Source organism: Podarcis filfolensis, assembly GCF_964270895.1.
Source record: "Podarcis filfolensis genome assembly, chromosome: 9".
NCBI lineage: Eukaryota > Metazoa > Chordata > Lepidosauria > Squamata > Lacertidae > Podarcis > Podarcis filfolensis.
In genome coordinates, this window is record NC_139610.1 from 63,487,265 (window position 1) to 63,502,251 (window position 14,987).

General features: G+C 44.5%; 1 protein-coding gene across 7 annotated transcripts in view; it reads right to left on the reverse strand.

Annotated features, from left to right (window-relative positions):
* The window catches only part of ARHGAP24 (Rho GTPase activating protein 24), a 399,589-nt gene that overhangs the window by 126,261 nt on the left and 258,341 nt on the right, over positions 1-14,987 (reverse strand). Inside the window, exon 1 of one of the 7 annotated variants that reach the window (XM_083571260.1) lies at positions 2,273-2,697. The exons of the other annotated variants lie outside the window; for them this stretch is intronic. The gene's annotated coding sequence lies outside the window, so the exon portion shown is untranslated. Of the gene's footprint in view, positions 1-2,272; positions 2,698-14,987 lie in introns of those variants that run through there. 7 annotated transcript variants of the gene reach the window in all.

The following is a 14,987-nucleotide window of genomic DNA, read 5'->3' on the forward strand; positions in this document are numbered from 1 at the left end:
ATAATGCGATGGGACATTTGGGCCGTAGCAATTCTAATTAACCTTCTCAGCTTGTTACTTGGGTTTTATTTTCCTGAAGTGTTTTGGTGATGTTTGTGCAGTGTGGATACATAACAGTAATCCCTTCTCAAGCACTCGCATGATTTGCAAAAGTGGGTATGTATTATTGCTTTAGTGGTGGGCTCCAGGACAATAAATGAACTGCAGCAACACTTCGCACATATCCAGGTCTGTCTGTTTTGGAACCTTCTGCCATATATGGAGTCAGCTGGCTCAAGTCATGGGGAGACATAATGGGAGCCAGCCAAGGATTCCTTGAGGACTGGGCCTAGACCACAGGCTTCGCCTGGTGAGGTCTAAGAGAGGCAGTTCAAACAGAGAAAGGGTATCTTAAGCAAAGCAGCTCACTGCAACAGAACATGAGAAAGTCAGGTTTTGTTTACCATGACTCTCGGAATTAAGAAAAGAGGATAGTAGGGATGATGTCATTTCACCCATGCTCCACAACACCTGCAATTATAGCTAGAAACATCTCAGGCACCTAGGATGCCCCTAGGATGGGTACCTTAATTATTCATTTTGCAGTTTCAAATTATACCTACCCTGAGCGCCTGTCATCACAAGATGCATAGTCAAATGGCAAACAAATCAGCTGTTAACCACCATGCTTGCAGTCTATTTCCGATTCCTTTTGCAGGCTGGGGCCAATCAGCTTTGGCATATACCCACTATGGCAATATTCAGTCATCTACATAACGTGTGTGTGAATGAATATGTGTGTGTGTCTGTGTAATGGCCAATTGTTCCCTGACAGCCTCCCAATATTCTGCCATGCTGCTAGTGCAGCCAAGATTCAGTGGGTAGGTTTAGCTCACGTGTCAGTGGCGTTCCTGAATGCACCTCTCCATTCATTCCAACATGAAAAGGTAAAGTACTACACTTAGGGAAAATATTAGAGTGGAGTGCAACATACCTTTATTTACCGAGCACACAAAGATGTACTCTGTGCAAAGAGGTCTTGTGATATGCAAACTCTCTCTGTGCAAATCCCTTCCCTATCTCGCTTCCAAATATTTATGCTAGTTTAAAATGTAAGAGCAGATCAGCAACCCTTGTGGTTGTAGGGAGGGAGGGCACATGAAGATGTGTGGAAAGTTGTTGCTATCTGAATGTGGGTTCTGGTATGGGACTTCTTCATAAAGATAAGTTTTCTTTCATACTGCCCAGCGCTTCATCTCTGTGCCTTTATACAGTACACCTGTTGAGCGCATCTGCTGATATTTGAGCCTACAGCATCCTCACTTATGCCATGAATAATAACACTTGGGAAAAATCCCTAATTTGGGAGAAGGAGATTCCAAAACAGCAGGAGAAATAAAATTACGTTGCAATAAAACTGGGTGCTATTTTCCTAAAGTTGCATGATTTATTCCAGTTACAAAGTTTGGATTTCCTGTTAGCAGGATTCAAGGACTAGGGAGTCCCAGGCTCCATCACCTTTGCTAGAATCCTATTTCACACAAGTGTTGTTAGTTAGGTCATTGTGCCATAATTTTGAAACGGAGAGTTTGCATATGCCATACCAGCCTTATTAGTAAAGGTAATGCACATGTAAGCAGAGATATATCAGCTGACCTTTTTCATGTCAGCGTATAACACTGCAGCAAGTGGCAATGTTTACACAGGTACACTATCTCAAACAAAAGGTAATTGTTACTGGGGCTACCCAAACATTCTTCACCTGTGTGTGTCAAAGTTACTGCTAGTTTACAGAGTTCAATTTTACTAATGGGAAACGACAATAATAAACCCTGAATGCAGTAAAAGAGGGTTGGGAATCCCGCAAGTTTCCCTCTAAAGTTTGAGTCAGTAATAAACACTGCACAATCCTAAATACAACATGCCCTCAAAATGAACACAGGGATACAATCACAGGTGAGCAGTGCATCTGCTAGGTTTTGAATGTGCAAAGAGAGTTGCTGAAAAATATAATTTGCTTGAAAACAAATCAAGAAGCAAAACCCCATCACCTCCCCACTTTGACTCTCCCAATCCTCAGCATCGAATCTGGTGTGTTAGGAAGGATTAGGGCACAGACAGATTTCTGAGTAAAGCCACACACAAAAGTCTTCTAGACTTTGGCAGGGTTTGGAATATATGAGATGTTGCTAGAGCTGAGACAACAAGCATCGCCACACAGACACACACACCCGCCCCTAAGCAGCTGGAGCTGGAAACATGCAAGAAATTAAAAGCAAGACTGAACTCTCACCTTCCTCAAGCAAGTATTTCCAGGGAAAGAAGAGCCAGCTACAAATGCGGACACCTCCAGCGCTGCCAGCCCAAGCTGCTGCTGCTACTACGAGCCACTTCCCAGCTCAGCCAGCTTTGCCTCTTGCACTCCCACTATCTGTGCGCTCGCTGCAATTTCTCCCATGACTCCATCGCACAGGAATGGCAACAACTTCTCTCTCACTAACACCGGTGTGGCACTGGCAACACACACACAGGGAGAGAGAGAACTGTTGAGAGTCAGGTGGGGGAAGAAGGCAAGGGCGGTTGCAAGGTGAACAGTGGGAGCCCAAAGAGGGGAATGGGACCCCCGCCCCCGCCCTAAACGCCTTTGGAAAGGCTCGGCTTTGAAAGCAGCGCCGAGCTATATAAATCACAGCTTGAGACAAACGGGAGGTCAGGAGAGCAATGAATCAGAGAGTCCAAAAGGGGCACTGACTCCGAGCCAGCCTGCAGACACAAGAACCCTCTCCCGACTCCAGTCATAAACAAAACAGGGGAGAGAGGGGGAAAAACTTTTAGACTACAGAATTTGTCTTCAAGTACTGTGTAGCCAGAGCCATTCAGTTTTGATGGAAGTTAGGTGCTTGTTGTAATGGAGAGAGAGAAAGGTGGGAGAAAGCACTTCGGCTATTAAAGAAAGATCAGATGGAAGATGCCCATATACAGCTGTTTATTAAAAAGTCTACCATTTCGTGAAAAACTTATTTTGGACGTAAGTGACTTTATACTTGTTTGATGTTTTGACTCAGTTCCTGCAGAAGGATTCCAAAGGAGGATGTTGGAAGGAAGTTTTTTTTTTCCTCTCTCTCTCTGCTTTTTTCCAGATTTAATAGCTGATGGTTGCGAAAGGAATTTGTGGAATGAAACCCTGAAAGTCTTAATCAGATGGTAGCTGCGAGTGACGGCGTGCTAAACTTAACTCCTACTTTTTCTCCTCCTCCTCCTCAGACACAGGATACAGGGCCAGCTGATTACAATGCGGGGGGGGGGGTTGCATGGGAAAGGCAAAGCAGTGGATTGTGTCCCAAGCGACTCAAAAGAGTGGAACTTTGGAGAGAAGACCAATAAAAATATGTGTGTATGTTTCTGTGCATTTATATACAAAGCACGGTAAGATTTAAAGAAGGAAAACAGTGCACTGAAAGTGCTGCAGAGAAATGTAAACACTCCCCCCCCCATACATTAACAACACCTAGTATTAATTCTCTGCAGTCAAGATGTTTTACTTATGTGCATTGTTTGCCCTTAACTTACTGATCTCTTTGAAAAGACCCTCTGTTACAGTTTCAGTACAGCCACCCTGGTTCATTCCCACAGGCTGCAAAATCAAGTGGCTTATTGTGTAGGAACTAAAAATAGCTATTATTATTATTATTATTCAAGCACTTGCCGGAGTTACCCTTGGGCTGAATGCCATGTGACCAGGCAGCTAGTTAACTATCAGAGAGCAACAAGAGAGACTAAAAAGTGCCATTCAGACCATGGCTGAAAGCTAATCTGTAAATGGAAATGGATCAGCAGAGATGTGCAGGGGGGAAATGGACTGAAGACTAACACAAAAAGAAGTGAACTGACTGCATCCTAAAACTCGTCCCCCCCAAAAAAAAATATATATCCTGAGAGCATCTTTTCATATTTTGACCCATCTTCACTAATAAAATAATAATAAACTAGTTGGATTAAGTTGAATGATTTTCCCATCCCACCCTCTGCCAAAGGACCTTGGGAATCATACATCACTTGAAGGTCATGGGAATGATTTTTTGGGGGCCCTGAGTCATTTCACAGAACATAGGAAGTTGCCTCTTAAATAGAGAAATAGACTATTTGTCCATCCAGTCAAGGGACGTGGGTGGCGCTGTGGGTTAAACCACAGAGCCTAGGACTTGCCAATCAGAAGGTCGTGGTTCAAATCCCCGCGACGGGGTGAGCTCCCTTTGCTCGGTCCCTGCTCCTGCCAACCTAGCAGTTCGAAAGCACGTCAAAGTGCAAGTAGATAAATAGGTACCGCTCCGGCGGGAAGGTAAACAGCGTTTCAGTGCGCTGCTCTGGTTCACCAGAAGCAGCTTAGTCATGCTGGCCACATGACCCGGAAGCTGTACGCCGGCTCCCTCGGCCAATAAAGCGAGATGAGCACCGCAACCCAAGAGTCGGCCACGACTGGACCTAACGGTCAGGGGTCCCTTTACCTTTACCATCCAGTCCAGTAATGTCTACACTTATGGGCAGTAGCAGCCGTTTCCCATTGCTGGCTACCTCATTCTTCTAGCTAGACATGGCAGGGATTGAACTCGACACATTCTGCATGCAAAACAAGTGCTTCACCACTCTACAGTCCCACCCCTCAAACAAGGTAGGGGGAACCTGTGGTCCTCCAATGCTGGTCTCCATCAGCCCCAACCAGAATGGCCAATGGGATGATGGGAGTTATAGTTCAGGGCCACCAGTCTCCCATTCCAGTCTTCAACCATAAATCCCAAGGTTCTTTACTCGGGAATCATGAAGGTTAAGTAGTTTTGAAATCGTCAAGTTCACAGCGTGAGCATCCTCACATTCCCGCTGTGTTCGCCATGCTAAACACTACTACATCTTGAACGGTGGGTGGAAGAATTTGTTGTTGCTTAGTCTTTTAGTCGTGTCCGACTCTTCGTGACCCCATGGACCAGAGCACGCCAGGCACTCCTGTCTTCCACTGCCTCCCACAGTTTGGTCAAACTCATGCTGGTAGCTTCGAGAACACTGTCCAAACATCTCATCCTCTGTCGTCCCCTTCTCCTTGTGCCTTCCATCTTTCCCAACATCAGGGTCTTTTCCAGGGAGTCTTCTCTTCTCATGAGGTGGCCAAAGTATTGGAGTCTCAGCTTCATGATCTGTCCTTCCAGTGAGCACTCAGGGCTGATTTCCTTAAGAATGGATAGGTTTGATCTTCTTGCAGTCCATGGGACTCTCAAGAGTCTCCTCCAGTACAATAATTCAAAAGCATCAATTCTTCAGCGATCAGCCTTCTTTATGGTCCAGCTCTCACTTCCATACATCACTACTGGGAAAACCATAGCTTTAACTATACGAACCTTTGTTGGCAAGGTGATGTCTCTGCTTTTTAAGATGCTGTCTAGGTTTACTTATGGCAAAACAAGTCAAGGCAACGTTCTTGCAATTATCAATTGTTTGAATGGCTCTATAAAAGTAAATTTAAGGCAGAGTGGGCCAAATAGAAAGCAGAAGTTTTATTTTGAGTCAGACCATTGATCCATCTAGCTCAGTATCGCCTACGTTGACTGTCTAGAGTTTAAGATAGAGGACATTCCCAGATAGCTTAATAGGTAAAGCATGAGACTCTTAATCTTCAGGTTCGTGGGTTTGAGCCCCACTTTGGGCAAAAAGATTCCTGCATTGCAAAGGGTTGGATTAGATGAGCCTCTTCCTCCCTTCCAAGTCTACAATTCTATGATACTGTGATTCTGAGCTCCATCTGGAGATGCTGGGAATTGAATCTGGCACCTTCTGGATGTAAGCAGGTGATTTAACATGGATTTACAGCCCTTCATAAATCTGGATTGTGGAGGGTAGAAAGTCATCGAAGGTGCCATGTCTCAGCTAGGGCCAGGGCCTTTTTAGTACTGGCCCCGACTTGGTGGAATGCTCTGTCACAAGAAACTAGGGCCCTGCGGGACTTGACATCTTTCTGCAGGGCCTGCAAGACAGAGCTGTTCCGCCTGGCCTTTGGTTTGGACTCAGTCTGACCCTTATGTTGCCCTCCCCTTATGGTCTTGATCTATCGGCTACTTTTAAAATGAGGCTGCGTTTTAACCTGTATTTTAACCTGTATTTTAAATAGGTTTTTCTTTTCTTCCCCTATTATGTTTTTACTGGGATTTTATTGGTGTTAGCCGCCCTGAGCCCGGCTCTGGCCAGGGAGGGCTGGGTATAAATAAAATAATAATAATAATAATAATAATAATAATAATAATAATAATAATTATTATTAATAATAATAATAATAATAATAATTTCTAACTTGGCCCTCACTAGCAACATTTCTATATCATCTTCCCACCGAAGTACTCAAGCAGTTCCTATTTTACAAAAATGGCTTACAATCCAAGATACCTGATATGAGCACAGTCCTGATAGCTTTTTGAGAATTATTTCTGTGTAGTATCCAGGCTTTCACAGCAAAATGTTCATGACATTACGTTTTCCCTATTTACCATGAATGAAAGCTGTGGTTACTGTTGGTGTGCTAAGCGGCATTTTCATTAGCTTGCATCACAGTGGTGTTTGTTTGTTTTTTTGTAAAATGGGGATAATGTGTTTCACCTTAGAAGAGTAACTGTGTAAGTAGCATGGCTACAAACAGATCATCTTATGGGGCAGGCATCTAGGTCCTGTTCACTCTCAACAAAACAAGCAACATCCAGCTCATATCTGCCTCTTTCATTCTCTCCCATCATCCTGGCAATCACTCATTAGCCTGTCACATTGGATGGACAATTGCTTGTTTTGGGTGTCAGATGTGCTCAGTTGAGTCACAAAGTTTTTATAGTTTTAGCACCTGTTAGCCTTGCAATGCCAACAAATCAATGGGAATGGGAGCTAGATTCCATTCCAGTGTCTGCACAAGCTGACTGTTAAAACACAGTCACGATTCAGAACCAAAATGCCATGCTACTTGTATTTAAGCTAGTTTCAGCCCAATCTTCTGTGCATTTACTTGGAAGTAGGGAAACAGACAGTGTTCAGCTATGGCTACCTCTGAATATGTAGGATTGCAGTCTTTGTCCTATTTGGTTTAGCTGGAATAAACATGTATGTTAACTCTGTTATTATCTGGCAGAGAAAGGGGGTCACAAATTTAAAATAATTTGGAAAGTGATTGAAAATAAGTATCCAAATTATAAAAGATATACCGGCAACCCTGCTTGAAATCTTCCTTGCAATCAGTGATAGAGTTAGGAACACTTAAATCTCTTCAAATCAATGAGCTTTATTCTCTGTTGCATAGTGGCCAGTTTGTGCATCCCTTCTGTGAAGGAATTATTTCTTTAAAATAGGATTTATGTACCACTTAATCAACAAAAACAAAATATCATTGGGTGTCAGATATCAATGTTCAACTATTGAATATTGAAAATGAAATCAAACATTAGAAGCAGCTGTCCAAAGCAGAAACCAAATGCAATATATATTTCTGAGCAGCAAACAGCAACATCTAAACAGTACTGAATACATACTAATAGTCAGGGAACTGCCATCAGCTCAGAGGCGGGAGGTGGAAGGGCAATTGGGTTACAGGGAGCCGCCAAAGATCTTGAGAAGCAGTTCGTCCTCCGGGGAGGAGTGAAGCCACGCCTCCAGTGGGGAAGGGATGAAGGGCTCGGAGGATGCAGGGGAGAGCCACAGCGCCAAACCTGAGCAAAGCGGGGAGGGGGGCAGGTCCCCTTTGCCCATGCCCTTTCTGCGCAGTAGGCTCATGCGCAGAGAGGGGAGGCGTAGGATGGGGGTCAAAAAGCTGCTCTGCCGGGGAAAGTTTAAGGGCCGCCCACTCCCAGATTCTGCTAGCGACTGAGCAGACATGGAATTGAGTCGGTCTGCACTTTGAACGTTTTGGACAAATAATAAAGCCTTGAAAAGACCAACGGGGAGTCTTGCCCATTTGCTCTCGAGCAACCAAGCCGGCAATCATAACACTAATATTCAACAACAAAAATCCGAGTGGACTTTGGTGGTGATGATAATGACATAAGAGCCCTGTTGGATGAGACCAGTGGTCCATCTACTTCAGCATCTTGTTCCTACACTGGCAGCCAGATGCTCATGTGAAGCCCATAAGCAGGTTCAACAGCATTATTCCCCCTGTAGTTTCCAGCAACTGGTAATTGTTGGTGGCAAGGAAAAGTAAGTTTTAAAAGGGTAATTCCCCGGATGCCAAGATCCAGGTTTGGGGCAAGTACTCTTCGATGAGAGAACATCAGCAGATATTTAAAATCACAAAACATGCAGCAATGTTAGGTGTGGAAATATAAGCTGTTAGACCCTTAAAAATATGCCCTTGTGAGTTTCAAAACTTTCCTCTTGCCTTAGCATAGAAAAGACCTCACGTCTGGTAAGTTTAAAATGGTTTACTTACAAACCCTCCAAAGGTCAGGTTCATGTGCTTTCCCATATATCAGTCAGAAAACACAGGCAAAAAAAAATGGCTTCATTACAGTGGTGAAAGTTCCTAAGTGATTGGTATAGGAACACAAGAATGGCTTGTCGGAGCCATGCAGGCTGAGCTTTGAGCAACCAGCTCAAATCTCTTTACACCCTGATCTTCTTGGGTAGAGTGAAGGGTAACAATATGCTTAATTACCTTCCTCTCAATGTGAGGGGGTTTAACCTAGCTAAGCCTGGCAAGCAGCTTACTCTATGGTTTTAACCCCTTCATGCATTAATTAAACTTCAGCACGTTGGTTATATGAGGTGGGTTATCCCACAGTATTCAGAAGTATCCTGCCTCAAACAGTGGACGTAGGTGGGGAGGGCAAGGGAAATATGCTTTTTCACCCTAATGGAAGTCTATGACATAAACTGGCTTAAAAACCAATCTGAATCTGGGTTTTGAAAGCAGCTGTAAGTCTTCATGAAATGTGGGACAGACAGTTTTAAAAATAGTTCATTTTTCCAGGCAACACAGGAAGAAAAGAAATACTATTTTTAATAACAGTTGTGTTTACTTTTACCTCAGAGAGAGCCAAGAAATGTAGGAAGTCATTATTTATTAATTCGGGTTGTTAAAAGCAGGATAGCGCCTTAGAACAGATCTTCAACCTTGGCTTGTTTTAGGGTGGGGGCTTCTTTTTTTTTTTGATGCTTTCACAAATGTAGCCTTGGGGGCTACAACCTCTACTTAGCCTGTCCAGTCTTCGCTGACTGAACGCAGTGAAAAGCCACACATTCTAATCTATACTTAAGGATGTCTGGGAGATAGTTTACAGTCTTGCTGTTTGGCTCGCTCAACAGAGACAGAATATTAGCAGCCCGCCAACTTCTTTCTATGTAATTTATTAGGACTGTAGCTGAGCCCCTATTTTGCTTCGTGAAGCCATCTGTTACTGCTGTCCTGTGTGAGAGGACCCCTAGTTGCTATTAATGAGAGAGCATTGAAAAGACATTTTAAGAGGCAGTTGCACCTTCTGCCTCTTTCCCGAAGCCTCCATCTTCATTCTTTTGAAGTCAATTAGATTGCTACCATTGATTGGGGCAGGCGGTGATGCAACTGGTCCCTCAGTGGCCAGCTCTTCAAATATGTTGACTAAAACAGCCAATTTCTTTTGTTTTGAAAGCTACCTATCCTACACTAATAGTGAACTCATTCTACAAGTGTCAATTGTTATGTAGCAAAAACTGGCACAAGAGGAAGATGTCAACAGGCTTGGAGAAACCCAAGGGTTCCAGAAGCACTCTCCATCCCATTTTTCTTAAGAATAAAAAAAATGGGGTGGGCAAAAAAGCCAAGTGCTGATTGAGAATGCCCAGTGGTCACAGGGAAGCAAGTGAGAAGATTAACAGTACATGCGAAAAGGATCTGGGGGGTCTTGGTAGACCACAAGCTTAACATGAGTCAACAGTGTGATGCAGCAGCAAAAAAATGCTACTCTAGGCTGAATCAAGAGAAGTATAGCGTCCAGATCAAGGAAAGTAGTAGTATTACTCTATTCTGCCTTGGTCAGACCACACTTGGAATACTGTGTCCAATTTTGGGCAGCACAATTTAAGAAGGATGTTGACAAGTTGGAACGTGTGCAGAGGAGGGCAACCAAGATGATCAAGGGTCTGGAAACTAAGCCTTATGAGGAACGCTTGAAGGAGCTGGGTATGTTTAGCCTGGAACAGAGGAGCCTGAGAGGAGATATGATAGCCATCTTCAAATATCTCAAGGGCTGTCAGATGGAAGAGGGAGCGTGCTTGTTTTCTCCTGCTCTGCACAGCAGGACTTAAACCAATGGCTTCAAGTTACAAGAAAAGAGATTCTGACTAAACTTTTGGGAAAACTTTCTGACAGTAAGAGTTGTTCGGCAGTGGATCAGACTCCCACGAGAGGTGGTGGACTCTCCTTTCTTGAAAGTTTTTAAACAGAGGTTGGATGGTCATCTGTCATGGATGCTTTAGCTGAGATTCCTGCATTGTAGGGGGTTGGACTAGATGACCCTTAGGTATCTTCCAACTCTAAGATTCTATGATTCTAGGGTACCCTGGAAAATAGCATGGCTGGTTAGCTGGAACCGTGACCAGGAGCAATGGTGATGGTGGTTGTGATACAAATTCATAAGGAATGGAGAGAGAAATGAAATTAATTTTCCATTTAAAAGTGAACCTACCTAATTCACACTTTTGGAAACAATATGCCAACTGAAACACAGATATCCTTTGAAATTCTCACTTCTCCAAACCTCCAGCCAAGGAATGTGTGCAAAAATGCACATGCTAGGGTAAAGTGTGCATAAAACTGTATATATTTGTGAGAATAATATACACAAAATGCATTATGCTGATAAGTATTAAAGGAAATACAGTTTGCAAAAATGTGTATATTAGGCAGAATTGCATACAAAAAAATGTGTATGTTAGGAAAATATCACCCTAAAATGCTAATGAATTTTCCTAAGGATTTTTTTTTTAACTATTTGCAAACTGAGGTTGAAATGTGGAGAACTGAACTAAAGATCCTCACAACTGCCCAGAGGCACAGCATGAGAAATGAGGTGTCAGGAGCATGTGTCGGAAACAGGTCAGCAATAAATCACAGTGTCAGTGAAGTGTCAGGCAAAGAAGGTCAGCACAGGAGGCCAGACCTAGAGAGTACAGCAACTCATCCTGGTAGATCTTGCCCCTATGAGACTGAAGGTCCCTGCCTTCCCACAGCTCACTAAGTCTCACTCGGTTCCCTCTGAAGCAATCTGAGTCTTTGTTGTCTTACTTGTCTTTGCTCTGCCCTCTTCAAACCTCTTTGGGTTCTGGGAGACCAGTGGGGAGAGGAGCTTGTTGCAGGAGAAGGGGGAGACATCCATGCCTCTTCACCAGCCTGATTCATTTCGGCCTCTTGGCCTCCTTCCTCTCCTGCTTCTGCCTTTGAGTCTGGACTTCTCTCTGACACAGACTCCTCCTGCTCACTAAACCCTGTTGCCTGTTCAGCTTCCGACACCTCCTCCTCCCAGACTGCTCTCCTTTGCTCCTCTGGCCTCCCACCAAGCCCCTGGAGTCTGAGCCTTCTTCCCTTGGGGGTTTCCCAGCCTGTGCCTCCAACAACTCCTCTGCTTCCAGCCAGGCCATGACACAAGGAGAATGCTCCTCTTCCATTTTCTCACTCTTGTCATTGCTTGCATGCTCAGAAGAGGGCAGGTGAGCAGGCAGGTCCCATAAGGCACAGCAGCTGCAGGACTAGGAGTCTCTAGAGGACAGTAAGGTAAAGGTAAAGGGACCCCTGACCATTAGGTCCAGTCGTGGCCGACTCTGGGGTTGCGGCGCTCATCTTGCTTTATTGGCCGAGGGAGCCGGCATACGGCTTCTGGGTCATGTGGCCAGCATGACTAAGCCACTTCTGGCGAACTAGAGCAGCGCACCGAAACACCGTTTACCTTCCCGCTGGAGCGGTACCTATTTATCTACTTGCACTCTGACGTGCTTTCGGACTGCTAGGTTGGAAGGAGCAGGGACCAAGCAACGAGAGCTCACCCCGTCGCGGGGATTCGAACCACCGACCTTCTGATCGGCAAGTCCTAGGCTCTGTGGTTTAACCCACAGTGCCACCCCCATCCCTTCTCCCCACCTATGATTCGTAGTAAATGATATTCAGAGGCCTACTGCCTCCGACAGTGGATGCTAGGTTGGCAGGAGCAGGGACCGAGCAACGGGAGCTCACCCCGTTGCGGGGATTTGAACCGTGACCTTCTGATCAGCATGTCCTAGGCTCTGTGGTTTAACCCACAGCGCCACCCGCGTCCCAGACAGTAGTTGGCCCCTATAAGGGTGTGGGTCTCAGCAAGCAGTCGACAATGCCTACCCCCCTGGACACTAGCCCTGGCAGCAGAGCAGGAATGTTGAAATAGTTAATCTAGGCCATTGTGCAAGGTACACTGAATTCATAAAGGCACAGGCCTTTTTATTATCAGCTCTTTGCACTTCACATAGTAGCTGTGATATGACACTATCTTAGATGGACCACTGCTGCATTAAACCCAGTCCTGTCTACTTTTGCTGCAGTTCTCTGTGGTCTCAGGAAGGAATCTTTCCCTGCTCTGCTATTGAATATCCTTTTTTTATGTGTCCCATATAGTCCTCCTTAGTCAATAAGATCTTCATAGGAGGTCCTGCTCTGCATCCCTCACTTACAGATATGAAGAATAATGAGCATATGAAACAGATCTTTCTCAGCACCGGTGGCCACGTAATATAACACTCTTCCTAGAGAAGCTCCAGGCTTAGTTTCTGCCAGTGAGTGGTGAAGACCTATTTGTTTCAAAAGGTTTCTGATCTCTGGCTTTGTTGGAAATGAGTTTTTTTTTTAAAAAAAATCAGAATATCTGCACAGCCACATTTAAGCACAAACGTGCCTCTAGGGCAATGGTGTGCTTTCTGTTTTGGAGCTGGAAATAAGTGGAAGATGATTTCTCACCTCCCCGATGTGAGCAGGCAAGAGTCGGTATTGTGGCTGGTGTCACAAGAAAGAAAGTTGATGCAAACCTATGCATTTTTGCAAAGAATTTAAGTCTCCCGTGCACAGAATTCTCACAGATCCAGGGCACATCACAGAGCAGCAGAGGTTTAAAACACGTGCAAAGACTCAAGTTTTGCGCGGCCTCTGTATACCCGAATTTCTGTGCTCTTAAAAACAGTCCCAAGCCTTCTTCATATGCCGCCAGAGTGTCATGCTTGAAACAGCAATGGATGGAATTGTTTTTACATGTGTCAGCAGCCTGACAGGCTCATTTGCAAGATTTGCTGGTGCAAGGTTGTCATATGCCAGCCTTGCAATCGCAGGAAAGAGGAGAGAGTATATGTGATTCTAAGGCTTTGCACTGTTGCTTCTGCAGCAGGTCAGCTAACTGTTCTTGATGGGTGCCCTCGGCGACCCACGTCTGACGAGCCAACGGCATTACAGTCACAGTGCCATTGCCTCGAGAAGACCTCACAGACAAGGTCAATCAGTCAAAGAAGAAGAGGCAGGAGACAGGAAGCAATTAGAAACTTCACTGCAGCTTGGATGCACGAATAATCCTAGGTGCATTTTGTGAGTTACCCAAAACTCATATATCCATGAATGTTGACAATCACAATGCAACCCTCCCTGTATTCCAGGGAACTTATTCCCAGGTAAGTGTATCTAGCACTGCAGCCTCGGGTACTTAAATGTGATTGACAACCTTCATTTGCTTGCTCATGCCTGAATAAAGAAAAACTCTTGTATTTCTCTAGATATATCCATTGGGGCAGGGGAATTCACAAAGTTCCGTTGGGATTCTTATCATTCATGTGTGAATGAATTTGAGGCATTCACTGTAATAAGTATACAAAACCTGAAATAGATTAAGATATTCCCAAAAATTTAGCATTGGGCTTTGTGTATTTTTTTGACAAGTAATGTCCAAAATTTGATATTCTCATGTGAATGATAGCGATCTTATATTAATTTTGTAATTTCAAATCAATAAGTACTTTGGGTGGTATTCAACTAAGTATCACTCAAACCCATGAACATGACTAAATTAGGTTTCTTAATCTGAATGAGTCTGAGCAAAAGTTGAATACCACCATGTGTGTCCGAAGAATGACAGATTATATGTTCAGTGACACTTGTAGTATTCTATCTTTGTTGATCTTTGACAGGTAGCTGAAAGTAGTTGCTTAACCCTCTCCTTAGATGACCCCCATCCCTTTTCCTGCTGTGACAGGAGCTCTCTCTTGCTCATGAAAGTAGCACCCAATTCTAATCAATAAACCATTTGCACAGAGCTCCTCCGGGGCTTAACCATGCTGATTACAAAACCTAACAAAATGTGTTTTGTATTGGAGCAAGCAAATTTTAGGTGTGGGTGGAAATACTAATTTCACTTATGAATGCAATAACATACATAAAATATATACATATATCAAAGTGCTAAAAGGAACAATGATAAATATAAAGGCCTTGGAGATCATCTAGTGCAGGGGTCAGCAAACTTATCGCGCCGATTGCATGGTGAGCTGGAGGGCAGGGGAGCGCATGCCCATACGTGCGCACACACTATTTCCAGCACACTTCCGGGTTGGAGGAGCACCAGAAATAGCTTGTGTGCATGTGCATGGGCCTCCTCTGACCTGGATGTGCACTGGAAATAACACTTGCACATGTGCAAATAACGCTTGCGCATGTGCACAAGCTGTTTCTGATGCTACTCCGACCCAGAAGTGGGCAGCCGCACAGTGCAGCGCCGGTAAGAGTGGGCAGCGGTTGCTGCGGGCCGGATAAACGCAGACCTTATCTGGCCCGCAGACCTTAGTTTGGGGACCCCTGATCTAGTGCAACAGTGGGTGATTTTCACTTTGGGTGCAATAGATGTTGGATTCAGTTTCTATGCCAGTCCATACTCTGAGGGAGAGTAGGCATGCATTGATGGAAGTTATGTCTACCAGGGGCCATTCAATGGGAGCTAATTGGAAAACCTGCATCG